This window comes from Bubalus kerabau, chromosome X (assembly GCF_029407905.1).
Source record: "Bubalus kerabau isolate K-KA32 ecotype Philippines breed swamp buffalo chromosome X, PCC_UOA_SB_1v2, whole genome shotgun sequence".
Classification (NCBI taxonomy): Eukaryota; Metazoa; Chordata; class Mammalia; order Artiodactyla; family Bovidae; genus Bubalus; species Bubalus kerabau.
In genome coordinates this window covers 114028226-114055702 of record NC_073647.1, presented here as the reverse complement: position 1 = coordinate 114055702, position 27477 = coordinate 114028226, and positions in this window count along the sequence as shown.

Here is a 27477-nt window from a genome sequence, read left to right as displayed (position 1 = left end):
AAAAGACATGAAAAGAGAAGATGAACCCCCCAAATTGGAGAGAGTGTCCAATATGCTACTGGGGAAGAGTGGAGAAATAGCTACAGAAAAAATGAAGAGACTGGGTTAAAGCATAAACGATGCTCAATTGTGGATGCGCCTGGTGGTGAAAATAACTTCTGATGCTGTAAAGAACAATATTGCACAGGAACCTGGAATGTTTGGTCTATGAATCAAGGTAAACTGGACCTGGTCAAGCAGAAGATGGCAAGGGTTAATACCGATATCTTAGGAATAGATGAACTAAAATGGACAGGAATGGGAGAATTTAATTCAGATGACCATTATATCTACCACAGTGGGTAAGAATTCCTTAGAAGAAATGGAATAGCCCTCACAGTCACAAAAGGGTTTGAAATGCAGTACTTGGGTGTAATCTCAAAAATAACAGAAAGATCTCAGTCTGTTTCCAAGGCAAACCATTCAGCATTACAGTAATCCAAGTCTATGTCCCAACCACTAAAGCCAAAGAAGCTGAAGTTGAATGGTTCTATGAAGATCATCAGGAACTAATACCAAAAAAGATGGTCTTTTCATCAGGGGATTGGAATGCAAAATTAGGAAGTCAAGAATTACCTCAAGTAACAGGTGACTTTGGCCTTGCAGTACAAAATGAAGTAGGGCAAACGTTAACAGAGTTTTGCCAAGAGCACACACTGGTCATAGCCAGCACCCTCTTCCAACAGTATGACTCTACACATGGATTTCAATACTGAAATCAGATTAATTATATTCTTTGCAGTTGAAGATGGATAAGCTCTACATAAACAATAAAAATAGACCTGGAGTTGTCTGTGAATGAGATCATGTGCTCATTATTGAAAAATTCAGGCTTAAATTGAAGAAAGTAGGGAAAACCACTAGACAATTCAGGTATGACCTCCATAAAATCCCTTATGATTATACAGTGGAGGTAAGGAAAATATCCAAGTGGATTAGTTATGGTAGACAGAGTGCCTGAAGAACTATAGACAGAGGTTTGTAACACTGTATAGAAGGTGGTGACCAAAACCATCCCAAAGAAAAAAAAATGTAAGAAGGCAAAGTGGCTTTCTGGGGAGGCTTTACAAATAGCTGAATAAAGAAGAGAAATGAAAGGGCAAGGGAGAAAGGGAAAGATTTCCAGAGAAGAGCAAGGAGAGATTAAAAAAAAAAAAAAAAACCTTAAGTGAACAATGCAAAAATATGGAGGACAGCAATAGAATGGGAAAGACTAGAGATCTCTTCAAGATAATTGGAAATATCAAGAGAACATTTCATGCAAGGATGGGCACAGTAAAGAACAGAAACTATAAGGACTTAACAGAAACAGAAGAAATTAAGAAGAGGTGGCAAGAATACACAGAAGAATTATACAAAAAAGGTCTTAATGACCCAGATAACCACGATGGTGTGATCACTCAGAGTCAGACATCCTGGAGTGTGAAGTCAAGTGGGCCTTAGGAAGCATTACTATGAACAAAGCTAGTGGAGGTGATGGGATTCCAGGTGACATATTTCAAATCCTAAAAGATGATGCTGTTAAAGTGCTGCACTCAATATGCCAGCAAATTTGTAAAACTCAGCAGTGGCCTCAGGACTGGAAAGGGTCAATTTCCATTCCAATTCAAAGGCCAAAGAAGGGCAGTGCCAAAGAACGTTCAGAGTATTGTACAATTGCATTAATTTCACATGCTAGCAAAGTAATGCTCAAAATCCTTCAAATTAAGCTTCAGCAGAACATGAACTTCCAGATGTAGAAGATGAGTTTTGGAGAGGCAGAGGAGCCAGAGATCAAACTGCCAACACTCATTGGATCATCGAGAAAGCAAGGAATTTTCAGGAAAACATCCAGCTCTTTCTTCTTCACTGATTGTGCTAGTTTTGACTGTGTGGATTACAACAAAATATGGAAAATTTCTACAGAGATGGGGTTACCAGACCCACCTTACCTGTCTCCTGAGAACCTTATATGCAGGTCAAGATGCAAAAGTAGAATCAGTCATGGAACAATCGACTGGTTCAAAATTGGGAAGGATGTATGTCACCCTGCTTATTTAACATATGCAGAGTACATCATGCTAAATGCTGGGCTGGATGAATCACAGGCTGGAATCAAGATTGCCTGGAGAATTATCAACAACCTCAGATATGCTGATGACACCACTCTAATGGCAGAAAGAGAAGAGGAACTTGAAATTTTTCAAGTGCATATTACACTGTTGTTAACAATAAAAACAATGAATAACAGTGTTCACTAAAACTCTGAAATATTCATCTTACAGCTATGTGTGCCTTTTGACAATTTCCGAATTTCTTCTACACTACTGAACTTGGCAATCACCACTCTATATTTCTGTGTTCAGCTTTTTATAATCCACATGTAAATGAAGGTATTCATTATTTATCTGTCTCTGCATGAATTATTCCATTTATAATGCCTTAAATCTCAATCCACATTGTCACAAATGGAAGGTTGCTTTTTATGGGTGTATAATATTATTCATACATAATGTTCTTTGTCCATTTTATCAGTGATGGACACATTTCTATTTTGATTATTATGAATAATGCTGCTGTAACTGTGGGAGAGCCCTCTTTGATATCCTGTTTTATTTACCTTTGGATATACACCTAGAAGTGAGCTTGCTGTATAATACTGTAGCTTTATTTTTAATATTTTTGAGAAACCTCCATACTGTTTTCCACAGTGGCTTTACCAATTTACTACTACAAACAGTGCACGAGGATTCTGTTTTCTCCACCTACTTGCTAACATGTATCTTTTGCCTTTTTGATAACAACATTTCAAAGTGGTGTGAAGTAATATCTCATTGGGATTTTAATTTGAATTTCCTTACTGATTAATAATGATGAGCATCTTTTCATGTACCCAGGGGACATTTATATGTATTGTTTGGAAAGGCCTTCTGTCTATTTTTAAAAATGAATTGAAAATAATGCAATCCAAAAATTGTATATACTATGTGTCACATTTATAAAAACATCTAAGAAATTACAAAATAATAGAAATAAACAGATTTGAGGTTCCAGTGGTAGAAAGGATGGTTGTGGAGGAAGCAAGGAAGTGATGTGACTCTAAAAGGGCAACAGGAATGTTCCTTGTAATGATGGAAATGTGTATCTAGACTGTATCAATGTTAAAATCCTAATTGTGATATTGTATTCCAGTTTTTCAAGATATTACCACTGACACTGGACAAAGTGAATTGGGACTCTGTATCAGTTCTTACAACTGCATGTGAAACTAATTATATCAAAAAAATTTAAGTTTAATTTAAAAATTTTACATAGTAAGTACATTTATATAACATTCTTAATGGTAAATTGTAAAAGTGTATACTATAGGATAGACATTGATGTAGGGAAGTGAGTGTGACTATACATAAGATAACAAGAAAAAATTCCTTTGTAGTGACTGGCCAGTTCTGTATCTTTTTAAAATCAATTTTTATTGGAATATAGTTGCTTTACAATGTTGTGTTCATTTCTACTGTACAGCAAAGTGAATCAGCTATGTGCACACACACACACACACACATATCCTCTTTCCTTGGATTGAGATTGACACATATACACTATTGATACTATGTAAAAAAAATAGATAAATTAATGAGAATCTATGGTATAGTAGAGAGATCTTTACTCAGTGCCCTGTGGTGACCGAAATGGGAAGGAAATCGGCCTTTTTAATCAGATTTTTGTTGTTGTTGTTATTGTCTTGGATAATTGCGTATATATTTAGGATATTAACCCCTTATAGGATACATGAATAGCAAATAATATCTTCCACTCTGTAGATGCCTTTTCATACTGTTGATTATACCTTTTTCTGTGCAGAAAAATGTTGTTATGATGTGGTCTCAGAAACTTTATTTTGGTTTTTGTTGCTTTCGCTTTTCATGTCATATGCCAAATATTGTCACCAGACTGATGTCAAAGAGCTTTGTTGGTATGTTTTCTTCTATCAGTTTTATGGTTTCAGGTATTACATTTAAATATTTAATTAAATATGAGTTTACTCTTTGTGAGTAGTACAAGACAGAAGCCCAATTTCCATTTTTGCATGCGGTTTCCCAGTTACTCCAACATTATTTATTTTATTTTTTAAATATAAATTTACTTATTTTAATTGGAGGTTAATTACCTTACAATACTGTATTGGTTCAGACTATTCTTTCCCCATTGAGTTTTCTTGTCCCTCTTGTGAAATATTAGTGACTATTAGTTGACTCATGGGCTCATTTCTGGACTCTCAATGTATCTATCCCCTTGGTCTATGTATTAATTTTGGGGGCAGGATCATACTATTTTGAATACTATAGTAACATGTAGCTTAAAATCAGAAAGTGCAATCCCTTAAGCTTTGTTACTTTTTCTCATAATGGCTTTGGTATTCAGGGCCTTTTGTGGTTCCATACAAATTTTTAGATATTTCATCTATTTCTCTAATACATAATATTGGACTTTTGATAAGGATTACTTTGACTATATAGAAAATTTTGAGTGGTATGAAAATTTTAATAATACTTATTCTTTTGATCCGTGAACTTAAGATATCTTTACATCTGTTTTGTCTTCTTCAGTTTGTTTCATCTATGCCTTATACTTTTCATTATAGAGTTCTTTCACCTGTTTTGTTAAATGTATTCCAATTTATAGCTTTTAATGGTATTATAAATGAAGTTGATTGTTTTTTCAGATAGTGTTTTAGCTGGTTTATGAATGTTCTTTTTGTTTCTTGCAACTGTACTAACTACAAGGTTAGTTCTAACATTTTTCGATGGAAGCTTTAGTATTTTCTATATAAAAGATCACATCACCTGAAATGCAATTTTATTGCTTCCCTTGTAATTTTGATACCTTTTATTATTTTATTTTTCTTGCTTAATTCCTTTGGCTAGTACTTCCAGTACAATGTTGAATAAGAGCAATGAGTGTGGCCACCATAGCCCACATAGCCCATTCAAGATATTTTATTCTTTTTTTAATTTTTCTTTGACTCATTGATTGTTTTGGAGTATGTTCATTACCTTCCAACTATTTGTGAATTTTTAGTTTTCTTCAGTTACTGGTTTTTAGAGCAAAACCATTGTAGTTGGAAAAGATACTTGGTATAATTACAATCTTTAAATTTGCTAAAATTTATTTTGTTACTAACATGCAATTCATCTTGTAGTGTGTTACATGTGCACTTGAGAAGAATGTGTATTTTGATGCTGTTGGATGGAATGTTCTATATATGTCTGTTAGATCCATTTATTGTAAAGTATAGTTCAAGTTCAATGTTTCTTTTTATTGATTTTGTGTCTGGATAATCCATGCATTGTTAAAAGTATGATGTTGAAGACCCCTACATTTATTGTATTATTTTTTCTTCCCTTCAGATATGTTAGTATTTATTTAAGTGTTCAGATATTGGATTATATGTATTTACAATATCCTCTTGATTAATTGACTACTTTATTTTACATGATGACCTTTTCAGCCTCTTGTTACTGTGTTGGGCATAAAGTTTACTTTTTCCACAAAGAGTGTAGCTACCTCTGCTCTTCTGGGTTCCATTTACATGGAATATCTTTTTCATCCCTTGACACTGAGCTTATGAGTATCCTGAAGGATGAAGTGACTCTCTTGTAGACACCATGTATTTGGATTATTAAAAAGTATACTCAGTTATTCTATGCCTTTTGATGGGAAAATTGGGTTAATTTATATTTAACATAGTTATAGTTGCTGCTAAGTCACTTCAGTCGTATCCGACTCTGTGCAACCCCATAGACGGCAGCCCACCAGGCTCCCCCATCCCTGGGATTCTCCAGGCAAGAACACTGGAGTGGGTTGCCATTTCCTTCTCTAATGCATGAAAGTGAAAAGTGAAAGTGAAGTCACTCAGTCATGTCCGACTCTCAGCGACCCCATGGACTGCAGCCTACCAGGCTCCTCCATCCATGGGATTTTCCAGGCAAAAGTACCGGAGTGGGGTGCCATTGCCTTCTCCATAGTTATAGTTAAGGGCTTAATAATGTAGATAAGGGCTTACTAATACATCTTATTAATTGTTTTATGAATATTTGTAGTTCTCTTGTTCCTTATTTCTCTCACTGACATTGTGAATTGATTTTCCACATTGGTATGTTTTTATTCCTTTCTCTTATTAATTTATGAATGCACAGATATTTGCTTTCTGGTTAATTCCAAGAGTCTTATATAAATAATCTTAAAAATACAATGGTCTTTGTCAGTTGTTTCACTTGCTATTAAATTCTCCCATTCTGAGGGCTGTCTTTTCACCTTGCTTATAGTTTCCTTCATTGTGCAAAACATTTTAAGCTTAATTAAGTCCCATTTGTTTACTTTTGTTTTTATATCCTTTACTCTGGGAGGTGGATCATAGAGGATTTTGCTGTGATTTCTGTCAGAGAGTGTTCTGCCTATGTTTTCCTCTAGGAGTTTTATAGTTTAAAGACATTTAGGTCTTTAATCCAAAATATACAACAGCTCAAGCAGCTCAATGAACAACCCAGAAAAAAAAAAAACCCAATCAAAAAGTGGGCAAAAGACCTAAACAGACATTTCTCCAAAGAAGATACAGATGGCTAATAAACACAAAAAGATGCACAACATCACTCATTATTAGAGAAATGCAAATCTAAACCACAATGAGATGTCATCTCACACCAGTCAGAATGGCCATCATCAAAATATCTACAAATAATAAATGCTGGAGAAGATGTAGAGAAAAAGGAACCCTCTTAGACTGTTGGTGGGAATGCAAACTGGTACAGCCACTATGGAGAATAGTGTGGAGTTTCCTTAAAACACTGGAAATTGAACTTCCATATGGCCCAGCAATTCCACTCCTGGGCATATACTCCAAGGAAACCAGAACTGAAAGAGACACATGTATCCCAATGTTCATTGAAGCACTATTTACAATAGCTAGGACATGGAAGCAACCTAGATTTCTATCAGCAGATGAATGGATAAGGAAGTAGTGGTACATATACACAGTGGAATATTACTCAGCTATAAAAAGGAATATATTTGAGTCAGTTCTAATGAGGTGGATGAAACTGGAGCCTATTTTACAGAGTGAAGTAAGTCAGAAAGAGAAAGACAAATACTGATTATTAACACATATATATGGAATTTAGAAAGATGGTACACATGATCTTAAATGCAGGGCAGCAAAGAGACACTGACATAAAGAAAAGAATTTTGAACACAGTGGAAGAGGGCAAAGTGGGATGATTTGAGAGAATATCATTGAAACATGTACATTACCATATGTAAAATAGCTGACCAGTGCAAGTTCAATGCATGAAGCAAAGCACCCAAAGCTGGTCCTCTGGGTCAAACCTGAGGGATAGTGTATGGAGGGAGGTGGGAGGGGGGGTTCAGGTTGGGGAGACATATGTACACTTGTGGCCAATTCATGTTGATGTGTGGCAAAAACCATCACAATAATATAAAGTAATTATCCAGTTAAAATAAATTATTTAAAAAAATATATAATGGTCTATTTGAAGCAAACAACTTACCATTGATTGCATGTAGAAACTCTAATCTTTTGCTCCCCTCTGTATTTTATGTTTTGAGCTAATAGTTTACCTCTTTTATATTGTGCTCATTAACAAATTATTGTAGCTATAGTTATTAATACTTTTGCTCTTTAACATTTATACTAAGGTTAATTTATTAAAGCACCACCATATGACAGTATTAAAGTCTTTTGAATTTCACTTTTACCAATTTGATTTATATTTTCATGTTACTAACTATGCAATGCAAAGAAATAGAGGAAAAAATAGAATGGGAAAGACCAGAGATCTCTTAAAGAATATTAGAGATACCAAGGGAATATTTCATGCAGAGATGGGCACAATTAAGGACAAGAAAGGTATGAACCGCGCAGAAGCCAAAGATATTAAGTGGTGGCAAGAATACACAGAAGAACAATACAAAAAAGATCTTAATGCAACAGATAACCACGATGCTGTGATCACTCACTTAGAGCTAGATATCCTGGAGTACAAAGTCAAGTGAGCCTTAGGAAGCATCACTAGGAACAAACTAGTGGAGGTGTTGGAATTCCAGCTAAATTATTTCAAATCCTAAAAGATGATGCTGTGAAAGTGCCACACTCAATACGCCAGCAAATGTGGAAAACTCAGCAGTGGCCACAGGAAAGTAAAAGGTCAGTTTTCATTCCAATCCCAAAGAAAGGCAAGGCCAAAGAATGAAAACTACCAAACAATTGCAGTCATCTCACACACTATCAAAGTAATACCTAAAATTCTCCAAGCTAGGCTTCAACAGTATATAAACTGAGAACTTCCAGTTGGAACATTTGGATTTAGAAAAGGCAGAGGAACCAGAGATCAAACTGCCAACATCCCTTCTACCATCAGTTCAGTTCAGCTCAGTCGCTCAGTCATGTACAACATTTGCAACCACATGGACTGCAGCACACCAGGCTTCCCTGTCCATCACAACTCTAGGAGCATGCTCAAACTCATATCCATTGAGTCGCTGATGCCATTCAACCATCTTGCTCTGTCATCCCCTTCTCCTGCCTTCAATCTTTCCCAGCAATAGGGTCTTTTCAAATGAGTCAGTTCTCATCAGGTGGCCAAAGTACTGGAGTTTCAGCTTCAGCATCAGTCCTTCCAAAGAATACTCAGAACTGATTTCCTTTAGGATTGACTGGTTTGATCTCCTTGCACTCCAAGGGACTTTCAAGAGTCTTCACCAACACCGCAGTTCAAAAGCATCAATTCTACGGTGCTCAGCTTTCTTTAGTCCAACTCTCACAACCATACATGACTACTGGAAAAACCATAGCTTTGACTAGACAGACATTTATTGGCAAATTATGTCTCTGCTTTTTAATATGCTGTCTAGGTTTGTCAGAGCCTTTCTTCCAGGAAGCAAGCGTCTTTTAATTTCATGGCTGCAGTCACCATCTGCAATGATTTTGGAGCCCCCCAAAATAAAGTATGTCATTGTCTCCCCATCTATTGTCTATGAAGAGACAGGATAAGATGCCATGATCTAACTTTTCTGAGTGTTGACTTTTAAGCCAACTTTTTCACTCTCCTCTTTCACTTTCATCCATAGGCTCCTTAGTTCTTCTTCACTTTCAGCCATAAGGGTGGTGTCATCTGCGTATCTGAGGTTATTGATATTTCTCCCAGCAATCTTGATTCCAGCTTGTGCTTCATCCATCCCAGCATTTCATGTGATGTTCTCTGCATATAAGATAAATAAGAAGGGTGACAATATACAGCCTTGATGTACTCCTTTCCCAATTTGGAACCAGTCTGTTTTTCCATGTCCAGCTGTAACTGTTACTTCTTGACCTGCATAGAGATTTCTCAGAAGGCAGTTAAGGTGTTCTGGTATACTCATCTCTTTAAGAATTTTCCATAGTTTGTTGTGATCCACACAGTCAAAGGCTTTGGTACAGTCAATAAAGCAGAAGTAGATGTTTTTCTGGAACTCTCTTGCTTTTTTGACGATCCAGTGGATGTTGGCAATTTGATGTCTGGTTCCTCTGCCTTTTCTAAATCCAGCTTGAACATCTGGAAGCTCACGGTTCATGTACTGTTGAAGCCTGGCTTGGAGAATTTGCAGCATTAGTTTGCTAGCGTGTGAGATGAGTGCGATTGTGCAGTAGTTTGAACATTCGTTGACATTTCCTTTCTTTGGGATTGGAATGAAAACTGACCTTTTCCAGTCCTGTGCCCACTGCTGAGTTTTCCAGATTTGCTGGCATATTGAGTACAGCACTTTCACAGCACTGTCTTTTAGGATTTGAAATAGCTCAACTGGAATTCCACCGCTTCCACTAGCTTTGTTCATGGTGATGCTTCCAAAGGCCCACTTGACTTTGCATTTCAGGATGTGTGGCTCTAGCTGAGTGATCACACCATTAAGGTTATCTGGGTCATGAAGATCTTTTTTGTACAGTTCTTCAGTGTATTCTTGCAACCTCTTAATACCTTCTGCTGTTAGGTCCATACCATTTTTGTCCTTTACTGTGCCCATCTTTGCATGAAATATTCCCTTTGTATCTCATTTTTTTTTAAAAGAAATCTATAGTCTTTCCCATTCTATGGTTTTCCTATATTTCTTTACATTGATCACTGAGAATGGCTTTCTTATCTCTCTTTGCTATTCTTTGGAACTCTGCATTCAAATGGATATATCATTCCTTTTCTCCTTTGCCTTTAGCTTCTCTTTTTTCTAAGCTATTTGTAAGGCTTCCTCAGGAAATCAATTTGCCTTTTTGTATTTCTTTTTCTTAGGGATGGTCTTGATCACTGCCTCCTGTTCAATGTCACAAATCTCTGTCCATAGATCTTCAGGTACTCTGTCTATCAAATCTAATCCCTTGAATCTATTTGCCACTTCCACTGTATAATCGTAAGGTATTTGATTTATTTCATGCCTGGATGGGCTAGTGGTTTTCCCTACTGTCTTCAATTTAAGTCTAAATTTGGCAATAAGGAGTTCATGATCTGAGTCGCAGTCAACTCCCAGTCTTGTTTTTGTTGACTCTATAAAGCTTCTTCATCTTTGGCTCCAAATAATATAATCAATCTGATTTTTGTATTGACCACCTGGTGATATCCACGTGCAGAGTCCTCTCTTGTGTTGTCAGAAGAGGGTGTTTACTATGACCATTGCATTTTCTTGGAAAAACTCTATTAGCCTTTGCCCTGCTTCATTTTGCACTCCAAGGCCAAACTTGCCTGTTACTCCAGGTATCTCTTGACATCCTGCTTTTGCATTCCAATCTCCTATAATGAAAAGGAAATCTTTTTTTTTTGGGGGGGGTGTTAGTTCTAGAAGGTCTTGTAGGTCTTCACAGAACCATTCAACTTCAGCTTCTCCAAGAATTACTGGTTGGGGCAAAGACTTGGATTTCTGTTATATTGAATGGTTTGCCTTGGAAACAGAGTCATTCTGTCCTTTTTGAGATTGCACCCAAAAACTGCATCTCAGGCTCTTTTGTTAATTATGAGGGCTACCCCATTTCTTCTAAGGTATTCTTGCCCACGGTAGTAGATATAATGGTCATGTGAGTTAAATTCACCCATTCCCGTCCATTTTAGTTCGCTGATTGCTAAAATGTCAATGTTCATTCTTGCCATCTCCTGTTTGACCACTTCCAATTTGCCTTGATTCATGAACATAACATTCCAGGTTCCTATGCAATTTTGTTCTTTACAGCATCAGACTTTACTTCCATCACCAGTAACATCCACAGCTGGGCACTATTTTTGCTTTGGCTCCATCTCTTCATTCTTTCTGGGGTTATTTCTCCACTCTTCTCCAAAAGCATATTGGGCACCTACCGACCTGGGGAGTTCATTTTTCAGTGTCATATCATTTTGCCTATTCATACTGTTCATGGGATTCTCAAGGCAAGAATACTGAAGTGGCTTACCATTCCCTTATCCAGTGGACCAAATTTTGTTTCAGAACTCTCCACCAATAATCGTCTGTCTTGGGTGGACCTACATGGCATGGCTCATAGTTTCATTGAGTTAGACAAGGCTGTGGTCCATGTGACCAGTTTTATTAGTTTTCTGTGATTGTAGTTTCATTCTGTCTGCCCTCTGACAAACAAGGTAAGAAGCTTATGAAGCTTCCTGATGGGAGAGACTGACTGTGGGGGAAACTGGGTCTTGTTCTGATGGGTGGGCCCATTCTAAGTAAATCTTTAATCCAATTTTCTCAGGACCGTGTTCCCTCCCTGTTGTTTGACCTGAGACCAAACTATGGTGTTGGTAATGAAGATAATGGCAACCTCAAAGAAAAAGCAAAAGAATTCCAGAAAAATATCTACTTCTGCTTCACTGAATATACTAAAACCTTTGACTGTGTGGATTACAACAAACTGGAAAATTCTTAAAGTGATGGCAATATCAGACCACCTTAGATGCCACCTAAGAAATCTCTACGTAGGTCAAAAAGGAACATTTAGACCTGGACATGGAACAATGGACTGGTTCCAAATTGGGAAAGGAGTACATCAAGGCTGTATATTGTCATCTTGCTTATTTAACTTAGATATAGAATATATAATGTGAAATGCCCAGCTGGATGAAGCACAAGCTGGAATCAAGATTGCCGGGAGAAATATAAAAAACCTCAGATATGCAAATGGCCTCAGCTTTATGGCAGAAAGAGAAGAGCAACTAAGGAGCCTCTTGATGAAAGTGAAAGAGTTGAGTGAGAAAGCTAGCTTAAAACTCGACATTCAAAAAACGAAGATCCTGGCATCTGGTCCCATCACTTCATGGCAAATAGATGGGGAAACAATTGAAACAGTGACAGACTTTATTTTGGGGGGCTCCAAAATCACTTCAGATGGTGAAATTAAATTTCTACAGCCGTGAAACTAAAAGACACTTGTTCCTTGGAAGAAAAGCTATGACGAACCTAGAGAGCATATTAAAGCAGAGACTTTACTTTGACAACAAAGGTCCCTATAGTCCAAGTCATGATTTTTTTCCAGTAGTCATGTGTGGTTGTGAGAGTTGGACCACAAAGAAAAGTGAGCACTGAAGAATTGATGCTTTTGAGCTGTGGTGTTGTAGAAGACTCCGGAGAGTCCCTTGAACTGCATTGAGATCAAACCAGTCAGTCCTAAAGGAAATCAGTCCTGAATATTCATTCGAAGGATTGATGCTGAAGCTCCAATACTTTGGCCACCTGATGGGAAGAACTGACTCATTGGAAAAGACTCTGATGCTGGGAAGGAATGAGGACAGGAGGAGAAGGGGATGACAGAAAATGAGATGGTTGGATGGCATCACCAACTCGATGGACATGAGTTTGAGCAAGCTCCGGGAGTTAGTGATAGACACGGAAACTTGGTGTGCTTCAGTCCATGGGGTCGCAGAGTCAGACACAACTGAATGATTGAAATAAACTGAACTGAATTATGAATATTTCTTTTCAGCTGAAGAACCTCTTTCAGCATTTTTTACAAGGCAACTTTAGTGTTCATGATATCCTTCAGAATTTTTGTTTGGGAAATTTTTTATCTCTTCCTATTGCCTGAAGATCTACTTTGCCTGGTAAAGTATTATTGCTTGGCATTTAAAAATTGTTAACATTCTGAAAAGGTCATTATACTCAGCTTCAAAGTTTTCTGCTGAAAAATCTGTGAATAGCCTTCTGTGAGTTCCCTTTTATGTGAGGAATTTTTTGTTGTTGTTTTTAAAATAATTTATCTCTGCTTTTAGAAATTTTTATTATAAAGTGCTTAGAGAAGATCATTTTGACTTTATACTTTGCTGGGACCTATGAGCTTTATGAACTGGAATTCCAAATTTCTCTTAATGTTTGGGAAATGCTAAGCCATTTTTTTCTTTGATTAAGTTTTCTGCCACTTTCACTCAGTCTTCTTTCACTTACTATATTGTAATATATAGATTGTTTCTCTTAATGCTATCTTATAGCTCATGTAAGCTTTCATCATTCATATTCTTTTTTGCTCTGTGACTAGATAATTTCAAATAACCCCTCTTTTGCTTCACTTATTCTTTCTTAGGCTTGATTAATTCTGCTGTTGATGTTCTCTTTTACATTTTTCATTACATTTGTTGCATTTTTCAGCTCCAAAATTTGTTTGGTTCTTTTTGTGATTTCTACCTCTCTGTTAAACGTCTCATTTTGTTATATATTGGTTTCCTGATTTTATTGAATTTCTTTTGTGTGCTTTATTGTAGGTCACAGCTTTTTATAACTATTTTCATTTGTTTGTTGAGCAGACCAGACAGTACCATTTTGGAGATTGTCTACAGGAAAATTACTGTCTTTCTTTGGTTGTGTCATGTTTGCTTGATTTTTTTTTTGAAGTCTTGTGTTGCTGTCCTTACATTTGAGCAAGCAGTAATCTCTAGTTTTTACTGACTGGCTTAATGAAAGAAATACTTTGCATCAATTCTGTTAGTTTTGTCTCCCTATTCTATGGGTATGTCTGCTCCATACTTCTTGCTCCCACTTGAGGGTTTATTAAAATCCCATACCTTCTCTTCATCTTCCAAAGACAAGCCAGGTGCTGATAGTTCCCCTCTTCCTTTCCCTAGCATGGTGCTAACTGTACACAGTCTGTGTAGTTTCTCTCAGTGTCTCAGAATTGGGCCAGCTTTTTGTCCATGGCTTTAGCCTTCTGAAAGTCTCACACTTGCTGTCTTAGGGGTCAGCCACAGGGTATGCATGCATGTGTTAGGAGCACAGTGTTGGAAGTTCTTGTGGGCCAGTTAGGGGATTCTCAAGTAAGACAACCCTAGCAGTTTCGGGGTGAACTACCTGGAGTTGTCCATATAGTGGATGGTAGGCTTTATGTGCCTTTAATGCCCACTGAGACCCTCAGCTTCTGTTCATTCAACCTTTCCCCAGTCTCATTCATGAGCAAAACAGTTTTGTTGATAGGGTGAAAAAGAAGTAGATCTTTTTGGCAGCATATCTCACAGCTGGGAAGTCTGGTTGCTCTTTTACATGCTCTCACTTTCCCCCATGGGAGAAACCACAGGCTGAAAATTTTCTTTTGGTGCTCAGCCATGTTGCCTTGAGAGGAAGAATAATATCAGTAAAGCAAAACTGTACCTCTCATTGTCTTCAGTGAATTCAATCTCAGATATCTTTTCTCCATTGGCATATTAGATCATCTACACTATGCTCCTGGACTTCCACAAAAACACACTTGTCTGTGTGTGATTGTCAAAATCAGTGTTCTTTGAGGATTAGGTGGTACAAAATTTCTATTTTGCCAACTCTATGATAAAAAGAAGGTAGGATTTCTTGAGTATAGACCTGTGTTTATTAAATATTTGATAAATAATACATAACTAACCCATTTAAAATGTATAATTGAATGGTTTTTAGTATATTCATGTATATGTTGAACTGTTACCACAGTCAATTTAAAACATTTATTACCTCAAAAAATTAAAAAAACAACAACAACAACAACAACACACTGAGCTTCTTGGAAACAATGATGGAGTAGAAGAAACTTGAGCACATCTCCTTCAACAAGCACACCAAACTCACAACTAACTGCTGAATAACTATCAATTAAAAAGACTAAACCTACCAAAAAGATATCTTATAGCCAAAGGTATAAAGAAGAAACCACAATAAGATGGTAGGAGGGTGCACTCAAAATGTAATCAAATACCATACCATCAAGGTGGGTGAGCCACAAACTGGAGAATAATTTTATTGAAAAAGTTTTTCCACAAGAGAGAAGATTATGTCAGGCTCCCCATGCTGGAGATTTGGCATGAGGAGGAAGAGCCCCCAGAGCATTTGGCTTTGAAAGCCATTGAGGCTTGATTGCAGGAGTGCCACAGGACTCAGGAAAACAGCCTCCGCTCTTGGAGACTGCACACAAGTCTCATGTGTACCACTACCCAGGACAAAAGCAGTGACTTCACAGAGCCCAGGCAAGGCCTACCTGTAGATCTTGGAGGGTCTGCTGGGCATGCAGTGGAGGGCAGCTGTGGCTCATTCTGGGAATAAGGACACTGGCGGCAGAGGCATGGAGATTATTTATTGACATGAGACCTCCTGAAGGCCAAAATTTTGGAGGCAAAACCTAGCCCCACTCAACAGCCTGCAGGCTCTGGTGCTGGAACACCTCAGGTCAAACAGTCAACAGAGTGGGAACACAGCCCCATCCATAAGCAGACAGGCTGTCTAAAAATTTCCTGAGTTCAGAGGTTCAGTTCAGTTCAGTCGTTCAGTCATATCTGACTCTTTGCAACCCCATGGGCTGCAAGAAGCCAGGCTTCCCTGTCCATCAGCAACTCCCAGAGTTTGCTCAAACTCATGTCCATTGAGTTGGTGATGCCATTCAACCACCTCATCCTCTGTCATCCTCTTCTCCTTCTTCTTTCAATCTTTCCCAGCATCAGGGTCTTTTCCAATGAGTCAGTTCTTCGCATCAGGTGGCCAAAGTATTGGAGTTTCAGCTTCAGCATCAGTCCTTCCAATGAATATTCAGAACTGATTTCCTTTAGGATTGACTGGTTTGATCTTACTGTCCAAGGGATTCTCAATATCCAGGTGCCAGGAGCCGGCAAGAGACATTCCACTCGTGGCAAAGGTCATGAGGAAGGAGGCTTGGCGTACACAAAGGCGGGATCGAGCCTTGGGAGTCCCCCCAGATATTCTCGAGCATCTACCCCCCAAAAACCAGAGTCTGCCTACTTTATTGCTTTGTGCTCTCACCTCTGACTTTACTGGGGGCTGTCCCCCTCCACCATCTCACTCTCTCTGTCAAAGAGTTCAGTTACAGCTCCAATTAATAAAGTTCCTGGGCAATTAGGAGTGTTTAAATCCAAACCCGTCAGATGGCTCTCTAACTCGCCTGACAAGTTTACCCGGACACCTACAGCTATGCATACGATTGTTTACAGTCTCCCAGCCTCGAGAGGCACGGGAAGCTTAAGATATTCAAATAGCTTAGAGCCTCTCAGAGAGTTAGAAACTGTCAAAATAAAACTAGTAAAGGATTTCATTGATAAGCCAATGCTTGTTGCTAAGTTTTCACATCCCCTGAATTGTATCCTTGAATGTGTATTAATTAATATAGTTGGTATGTAGAAAAAATAAGTAGTGGCCTTGGTGTTAGTAACTTTAGACCCTTAAGGTAATAAATTCTTTCCTTTGTAAACCCATTACACATCCGCCCTATAGGAATGTGATTTTATCTTCGGAAGATGGCGCCAAACCTTAAAATAATTATTCTTAGAGAAAATAAGTCTTACGGTTGACAAACCTTTATCAAGAGTCATAAAATGTTAATAGGCCTTCTGGCCAGAAGATGATGTAAATCACATAAACCATTTGTATACGATAAATTTGCAGGAAAGAAACCCTGGTTTTTGATAAGGGTCAAAGACTGCTGACTTTGCATCCCCTATTATCCTCTATGTGTAACTTAGGGTATATAAGCCCCTGTTGAAAATAAAGCTACGGGCCTTACTCACCAATGCTTGGTCTTCCCATGTCATTCTTCCCTTTAACTTCCAGCCGAGTGTCCATCTGGAGCGCGGATATCCTCTGTGACCATTTATTTGCCTGGGCTTCTAAGATCCACTCGAGAAGGTGTCTAAGGTGGGGCACCTTCTGCTATTTGAGAGGGCGCCTGTGGCCTCCGTGGTCAGAGCTAACCTGGTGTCATGGATTATATTGATTTTCCACGTAAACCAAGCTACTCAGCTTCTTTTCTCCACTGAATTTTCCTACTGAGCTATCCTCATTCTATTACTCTTTATATCTTTGATAAATAAATAAATAGGTATCCTACTCCGTCTCCCCTTCGAATACCCTGGATCAGCCGGGGCTGGACCTCAGCATCCAGAACTGGTTATTCAGAGCTCACAGGTGTGTCAAGACAAACCCCTTGCCATGGCCCTGCCCACCAGAGGGCCAAGGCCCAGCTCCAACAACAAGTGGGAAAGCACTGGCCCCTCCCACCAGGAAGCCTACAGAAGCCTCTAGATCAGCCTCACCCACCAGGATGCAGACATGAGAAGCAAGAAAGCTACAGTCTCACAGTCAGAGAGTTGGTGGGCAAACATAGGTCAGAACTTACAATGGGACCAGCTGGTCCCTGTTCCTTGGATTATGAGAAGGGGTTATGTTGCTGGGACACATAAGACTTTCCCTGCAGAGGGACAATTCTCCAAGTTTGAGAAACATAAATAATCTTCCACATACCTAATGCCTTGTGGAGAGTCCTGACTCTCATCATCATGAGATCAATCTCATTGTAGTCAAGGGATACCATGTGGTGAGAGAGAACGCCCATCACCACCACACACTAATGAGGATCCATGGCCTTTCTATGTCTACAAAGGTAGATATGGGTGTCAGGAAGCATTTAACAGGAGGCTTCCTGTGTACTGTTTTGGATCTGTCATGAATCTTCTGTTCCTTATATATATGAATATTCAGGAATTAAGAGGAGTAGCAAACCGCTCCTGGGGCTGAGGAATGCATGCATTTCCTTCCTTAGTTTTTCCATATGGTTATAAGTAACTATTTACGACCCTCTTCCTTTTTATGAACCATATGGTAAAAGTGATTATTTACAACCCTCTCTCTTTGATATGGCTTGCCTTATGTTTCCTTGATAATTTGTAAGTCTGGACTTTTGATCTTATCTTTGCTGAACAAAGCTACCTTGTAAGACAGTATATATACCCACACTATGTTGAATAAAACACCCTTGTTCCATCAGAGCTGGGGTCCCCGTGTCTTTCTTTCTTTTTCTCTTTCTTTCTCTCTCTTTCAGGCTAATTCTTTGGAGCACAGAAGCCCGCTGAGCTCACTTTCTTGCCCGGGCTTGCGAGGCCCTCGTGAGAGGGCGCCCTGTGCCTATGTGAAGCAGTGCAAGCCCCGTGTCAAGGGCTTTATTGGTTTTCTGCATAAACCAAGGAATATCAGCCTCTTCCTCTCTCTCTTTTACTTTCTTATCATCGACTCCAGACCACCAGGTTCCAGCCCATTAAAGGACCTCAACATATGGGAACTTAAACTTCAGTTTCCACATAGTGGTAACAAATTGGCATTCCCTTGACAAGTAACAGACTTCCCTGATGGCTCAGATGGTCAAGAATCTGCCTGCAATGCAGGAGACCTGGGTTTGATCCCTGGGTTGGGAAGACCCCTGGAGAAGGGCATAGAAACCCCCTCCCTCACCCCCCAGTATTCTTGCCTGGAGAATCCCCATGGACAGAGGAGCCTTGCAAAGAGTCAGACATGACAGAGTGACTAAGCAAATGACAAGAAATATTAAAAAAGCCAACTATAATGTTTAGTTTTGCATTCTTATAACAAACATAATATGAAAATATCCATTAAAATATCTATTGAAAATATCAGCTGAAAATTATCTGCCATATCAAGAAAGAAGACAATAATGATTTAAATGAGAAAAGAAAATCAACAGATGCTTACACTGAGATAAGGTATCACAGATGTGAGAATCATCACAAAAGGATTTTAAAGCAGATATTGTAATGAAATTCTAAGGAACAATTATGAACACCTTTCAAAAAGTAAACAATAGAAAGCCACAGTCAAGAAATAGAACTTATCAACAAAAAATGAAAGAAATAAAATTGGAAAAAAATTAAATGTATTTTTAACCTTTTCTTTTAAAAAAAAAACTTTTATTTTATATTGGAGTATAGTTGATTTACAATGTTGTGTTAGTTTCAGGTGTAAAGCAAAGTGATTCAGTTACATATATACATATATTTATTCTTTTTCAGATTTTTTTCCATGTAAGTTATTACAGAGTATGGAATGGAGTGCCTTGTGCTATACAGCATATTCTTGTTTATTATCTGTTTTATATGTATAGTAGCATGCATATGTTAATTCCAAACTCCTAATCTACCCCCCACCTTTCCCCATTCATAACCATAAGTTTGTTTTCAAAATCTGTGAGTCATTTTTTAAAATAAGTTCATTTGTGTCATATTTTTAGATTCCACATATAAATCATATCATGATATTTCTCTTTGTCTGACTTAAGTCACATAGTATGATAATTCCTAGGTCCATCTATGTTGCTGCAGATGACATTATTTCATCCATTTTTATGGGTCAGCAGTATCCCATTATTTATCTATATCTTTATCTAACACATCTATATCCATTCCTTTGTCAATGGACAATTAGGTTGTTTCCATGTACTGGCTATTGTAAATAGTGCTACAGCCAATGTTGGGGTCCATATATATTTTCAAATTATGGTTTTCTCTGGATATATGCCAAGGAGTGAGATTGCTAAATCATACAGTAGCTCTATTTTTTTTTAGTTTTTTAAGAAGCCTCCATACTGTCCTGCATAGTGGTTGAACTAATTCACATTCCCACCAGTAGCCATTCCCTTATTCAAGGGATAACAGTGTAGGAGGTTTTCCTTTGCTCCATAAGTCCTCCAGCATTTATTATTTGTAAACTTTTTGATGATGGCCATTCTGACTGATGTGAGGTGATATCTGTAATTTTGCTTTGCATTTCTCAAATAATTGGCAACGTTGAACATCTTTTTGTGTGCTTTTTGGTCATCTGTATTTCTTATTTAGAGAAATATCTGTTGGGATTCTGTGCCCATTTAAAAAAAGAAAACGTTTTGAGATACATGAGCTGTTTGTAAATTTTGGAAATTATCCCTTGTCAGTTGCATCATTTTCAAATATTTTCTCCCATTCTGTAGGTTGTCTTTCTGTTTTGTTTCCTTTGCTGTGCAAAAACCTTTAGGTTTAATTAAGAACCATCACTTATTTTTGTTTTCATTTTCATTACTTGAGGATGTGGATCCAAAAATATAGTGATTTGATTTATGTTAGTGAGTGTCTGCCTATGTTTTCCTCTAAGAGTTTTATAGTATCTGATTTTGCATTTAGGTCTTTAATCAATTTTGAATTTATTTTTGTGTGTGGTATTAGAGAATGTTCTAATTTCATTCTTTTACATGTATCTCCACACCATTTATTGAAGAGACTAATTTTTCTCCATTGTGTGTTCTTGCCTCCTTTCTTGTAGATTAATTGACCATCGGTGTATGAGATTTCTTCTGGGCTTACTATCCAATTCCATTGATCTATAAGTCTACCTTTAGTGTATAACTATGTCACTACCATAGTGTTTTGATTACTGTAGCTTTATAGTATAGTCTGAAGTCAAGGATCCTGATTCCCCAAGCTCCATTTAAAATAGGAAATTTTGTAATTGAAAAATGCAACCAAAATCAAAGCTGATATCAAAAGAAGAGTTGAAAAAAGAAGGAAAAATCTGTGACTGGCAAGATAGTGAATTGCCTAAATTAAACAAAAGAAAAAAATAATAAGCAAAGGTCCAGAAACCTGGAGGTTTAAGGGAAAAGGTCTAAAACTTTTGTCATGGGAGTCCAAAAAAGCAAAAGAAAGCAGGTTTGATAATTAATTGAAAAATTACCAACTTGTCAAAATATATAATATTAAGGAATTTAAAAAAATGATTGAATACTGAACAATAAAGGGAGCCACACTGAGACACATGATATCATAATTAAACTACTGAAAACTAAAGATCATTTAAAAAGTTTTGAAAGCAGCCAGAGGCAAAGATCACTTTGTATACCTATAGAATAATAAAATTGAATGAAAAAAATTCTCATGAGAAATCATGGAAGCCAGAATTAAAAGGCATGATATTTTTCATAAACAGAAAGAAAATGACTGTTAACCCAGAACCATATATCTTTCATAAGTGAAGAGGAAGTCAATACATTTTCAGAAAAAGGGAAAGTAAATGAGTGTGTTACCATCAGAACTACCCTAAAATGTCCAAAGGAAGTTCTATGAACAGAAAACAAACATATGAGTGATTTCCAGGAGTTAAATGTGTGGGTGATGAAAGAAATGATTGTAGCTATATATACATAAGCAACAACATCCAAGTTTCAGTCCTGCATATAAGGAGCTTATATATTATTGCTGTTTTCTTCACAAAATGTAAAAGCTAAACAAAAATTGACAACTCTTTGATCCATAAGAGAAGGAGGTTATACTGATAATCATAGCCTGCTAAATTAAAAAAAAGGTACAGACAGATACACAGAAATAAAACTTAACAGAGTAGAAGCCCAGGAGGAAAGAAAAAAAAAAAAACCCTGAGGAAACCAGTAACAAGGTAGCAAAACTTCAACTACAATCAACAAATTGAAGGAATCTCAGTGTGGGCAAGTTTGAGATTTTAAAATTCCATCAGGGTCCAGTTTTAGAGAGGACCTACATATTTGTTGATTCTTACCTTCAGAAACCAGGTTCTCACAGAGTAGAATGGGAAAAAAATTCCATGCTCCTGGCAAAGTAAGAAGAAAAGTAGCCATTTTTAAGTATATGATTAATATTTAGTTCTTTGTACCTAAGCCATCCCTCAAGTGAACTATTTTATCAGAACCCAACATAATGGGATATTAACAGAGTTTAATTTTCCTACTGAAATTTCAACAGTTTAATTTTTCTAAAGAAAGAGAAATACCCAACTCTAACCCATTCTTCCCTTCTACATGGGATAAGAAAAATACACAACTCTAGGCCCCTTTACTTTTCCTATCTCATCAAATTAAAAAAAAAAAAATAACTGATAAATACCTGCAAAAGTCATAGTCCAGAGACCCAGGCACACTAAAAAATTGACTCCAGAAGAAAGAGCTAGAGAATGCTTTTCTTCTTTCCCCAAATCAGCAGGACTCCTATATAATCATAGGAGAATAGAAATGATCAAACTGCATATTATAGGCCTTATTTAGGAAAAAAATATCTAGATAAAAGTAAACATAACAAAGAACAACAACCACAAAAAAACAATACATGTGACAAAATTTTAATATCTAACACCTAAAACTACTACAAACACTAAACACAGCACAACTTCCAGCCAGGTAAACATAAAGCCTCACACCATAATCCTATTTACTTCAGTTTGTTTTACCTAGTATTTAAAAAACTTAATAAAGCATGAAACTGAAAGTCACTCAGTTGTGTCCAACTCTTTGCAACCCCATGGACTATATCTCCAGGCCAGAATATGGAGTGGGTACCTTTTCCTTCTCCAGGGTATCTTCCCAACCCAGGGATCCAACCCAGGTCTCCCTCATTGCAGGTGGATTCTTTACCAGCTGAGCCACAAGGGAAGCCCTAATAAGGCATACTAAAAGATAAAATACACAGCTTTTAAAACTTGAGCAAGCATGAGAAACAGGGTCATATATGACAGATATTGGAAATATCAGATGAATAATTTTTTTTAAAATAAACAATGACTAGTATGCAAAGGGATATAATGGGAAAAGTGAATAACATGCAAGAGCAGATGAGAAATAAAAGAAAAGTAAAAACTCTAAGAAAAATCAAAAGTAAATGCTAAAATATGAAAAAAACCACCATAACAAAAATAACGTATTAATATATTTGACACAGTCAAGTAAAAACTGATGAACTTGAATAAATGACATAAAAACATCCAAAAGTGGCAAAAGTGGAAGTGCATACAGGGAAGAAAATGAAAAATATATGAAATAAATTATACAAGAATGATGGAACAAATAAAAATGGTATAACATATGGGTAGGGGAAACCAGTAGGAGAAGAATGAGAGAAAGAAACAAAAAATGTTTGAAACCATGACAACTGAGAATTTTCCAAAATTAGTGAGAGTCATAAAATTGAAGACCAGGAAGTCAAACAATACCAAACAGAACAAATTAAAAAAAAAAAAAAAAACCTACATCTAGGCTTATCTTATTCAATTTGCAAAAAATAAAAAAAGAAAATTCTGAAAGAGATCAGAGAATAAATTACCTTAAATATAGAGGATTGGAGATAACAATTACATCAGATTTTTCTTCAGAAATCATGCAAGGAACAGGGAGAAGATCAGGGTGATGGAGTAGGAGAATGCAGAGCTCACCTCCTTCTATGAACACATCCAAAATACATCTACATGTGGAACAATTCTAACTGAAAATAAATTGGACACTGGCAGAAAGACTCATATAATCAAGGCTATAAGAAAGAGCCAGACAGACTCAGTTTGGAAGTTAAGAGAAGCCATTACATGGGGACCTGTTTTCCAAGGAAGACACACGAAGGAGGAAGAGTATTAAATGGGCATGGAGATCCTCCACAGAAAGTGAGTAGTTCAAACCAGACGTTGAATGTCCCAGCCCTGGGGCCAAACATCAGGAGGATAAATTCCCTTAGCTAGCTTGAAAACCACATAAGGACACCCATTCAAGAACAGGATTGGTAACCATTTCATCTAGACAGAGAAGGTTAAGCAAAATGAGAAGAGAGAGAAATTTGTTTCAAATGAAAGAACAAAAGAACCTGGAAATACAACTAATGAGACAGAGATAATTTACATACAAGATAGAGTTCAAGATGTCAAGAGCAAATTCACTGGAAAAGATCCTAATGCTGGGAAAGATTGAAGGCAAAAGGAGAAGAGGGTGGCAGAGGATGAGATGGTTAGATAGTTTCACCGACTCAATGGACAGGTATCTGAGGTAACTCTGAGAGATAGTGAAGGACAAGTGAAGCCTGGTGTGCTGCAGTCCATGGGTTGCAAAGAGTTAAAGAAAAAAGCCTACAATGCAGGATACTCTACCCAGCAAGGCCATTATTAAAATTGAAGGAGAAATAAAGAACTTCTCAGATAAACAAAATCTAAAAGTTCATCAATACTAAACCAAACCCAAACACAAATGTTAAAGGGTATTCTCTAAGTGCAAAAGGGTACAAAAGAAGTAAGAATCTAGAGGAAAGAAAATATCCCACAAGAAAAAGGAAGTATAGAGCAAATGTTCTGGATCAACCATTTAAATATGCTCTCATGAAGATTTTTGAAATGTAAAATCAACTCTAAGTACAGTAAACAATTAAAAGATTAACATGAAGATGTAAACTATGACAACAAAAACACAAAATGTAGGAGAGGAGAGTAATATAGATGTTTTAGATGTGTTTTAACTCAAAAGACTATAAATTTACAAGTAGATATAGTTATAGATCAATATATGAACCCCATGGTAACCATAACCACAAATCAAAAACCTACAATAGATATACAAAAACTAGATAAAGGAACACAAGCCCACTACAAATAAAATCATCCAAACACAGGGATCAAAGTAAAAGAAGAATAAAATCGCAAAGAAAAACTACAAAACAACCAGAAAACAATAAAATGGAAATCAGTAATACATATCAATAATCACTTTAATGTGAATGGAATAAATACTCCAAACAAAAGACACAGTCTGGTTGAAATGATTAAGAACAATCCATTGATGTGCTACTTGTAAGAAATACATTTCAGAGCTAAAGAGACACACAGACTGAGACTGAGGAGATGAAACAAGAAATTTAATTCAAGTGGAAATGGCAATGAATCTTAGGGTAGCAAAACTCACATCAGACAAAATATACAGTAAGTCCCCTAATATGACCTTTCAAGCTGCAAACTTTCAAAGATGTGAACATGTGTTTGCGTATCCAATCACATTAGTTAGTTCATGTGTCTGCATACATTGTCATGTGTGTGCATCTTCTAAAGTCGTTGTGCTTTCATGTACTGTACAGTATTGTACAGAGTACAGTAGTGCAGTATCTTTATTTCAAGCCAAAGATGTTCAGAAACAAGCATAAAAGCAGTAGTGATGTACCTGGTACAGTACCATCCAGACATCTCTAGATCATTTTTTACAAGAGGGTAGATAGAATTTAATACAGCAAGGAACCAGAACCTTTGACATCAATGTCAGGCATGAGTGAGACTGCAGCTTGCCCTCTGTCTCTTATTGCTGATGATCATTCAACTCTACCATCTCCCACCTCCCCTCACTCTTCCAGACTCTTGTTCATCCAATGCTAGTCTTTGTAGGCCAGCTATTGTACTGAACTACTGTACTTTATAAGGTACTGTATTATAAGATTAAAAGCTGTTTTTTATGCATTACTTGTGTGAAAAGTATTATAACCTATTATAGTACAATACTATGTAGCAGATTGTGTTAGTTGAGTACTTAAGCTAATATTGTTGGACTGATGAACAAATTGGACTTATAAACCTGCTCTTGGAAGGGAACTCACTTGTATATAGGGGACTTACTGTACTTTAACACAAAGTCTATAACAGAAGATAAGAAAAGGTAATTATATAATGATAAACGGAACAAAAGGAAATATGGCTCATTGACATATATACACCTAATATATGAGCATATATATATATATACACACACACACACACACATATATATATATATATATATATATATATATATTTAGCAAATATTAACAGACATAAAGGGAGAAAGTAAAAATAAGATAACAATAGGGGAATTTGATACCTCAATAACATCAATAGACAAATCATCTAGACAGAAAACAAACTAAGAAATAGTAGCTTTAAATGACACATTAAATCAGTTGAATTTAATATATATATCTATAGAATATTTCATCCCCAAACAGCAGAATACACACTCTTTTCAAGTGCACATGGAACATTTTCCAGGATAGATCACTTGCTAGGCCACAAAATCAGTCTCAACAAATTTAAGAGGATGGAAGTTATATTCAGCATTTTTTTTTCTGATCACAATGATGTGAAACTGGAAATTAATTATAGGAAGGAAAATGTGAAAAATACAAATATGTGTAGGGTAAATAAGATGCTACTGTAAGACCAGTGGACAATGTCTCAACAAGTCTTTAGTCAGTCTCATCAAGAGAAAAAGTGAAAGGATTCAAACACATCAAATAAGAAAAGAGGAGAAATAACAAACTATATCAGAGAGAGACAAAAAGTCATGAGTACACTTCAAACTGCTATATGCCAACAAGTTGGTGAACCTAGTAATGGATAAATTCCATAAACACAAAATCTTCCAAAATTAAATTAAGAAGAAATATGCAATCTGGAAAAACTTCCAGTGAAATGAAAGTCCAGGACCAGATGGCTTCAAAGGGGAATTCTACCAAACATCAAAACAGAACTAATACCTATAGTTCTCAAACTATTCCACAAAAATGAAGAGAATATAAGATTTCCAAATTCACTCTTGAGGCCACTATTACCCTGATACCAAAACTATATAAAGACAATACAAAAAGAGAAAATTATAGGCCAATATCTCTCATGAATATAGTTGCAACTATCAACAAAATATTAGAAAAGGCAATTTGACAATATGTGAAAAGAATCATACAACATAATTTAGTGAGGTTTGTTCCAGGGATTTAAATATGGTTCAGTATCTGCAAATCAATCAATGTTATATACCACATAATCAAATGAAAGGATAAAAATCATCTCAATAGGCAAAAGAAACATTTGAGAAAAGTCAACATTCACTCATGAAAAAACCTATCATTAAAGTTGATATAGAGAGAACATAACTATACATCAGTTCAGTTCAGTCACTCAGTCGTGTCTGACTCTTTGCAACCCCATGAATTGCAGCACACCAGGCCTCCCTGTCCATCACCAACTCCCGGAGCTCACTCAAATTCATGTCCATCGAGCTGGTGATGCCATGCATGCAGCCATCTCATCCTCTCTCGTCCCCTTCTCCTCCTGCCCCCAATCCCTCCGAGCAATCTGCAAATAATGACATTTTTATTTCTTCCTTTCAAATTTGGATGCCTTTTATTGTTTTTTTTTTCTTGTCTGATTGCTGTAGCTAAGACTTCTGATGTTATTCAGATACTACTTCCAATACTAAATAAAAATTCTGACAATTCCTTGTCTTGTTCCTGATTTTTGAGGAAAAGCTTTCTGCTTTTCATGGCTAAGTATGATTTTAGCTGTGGGCTTTTCAGAAATGGCTCTTTGTAT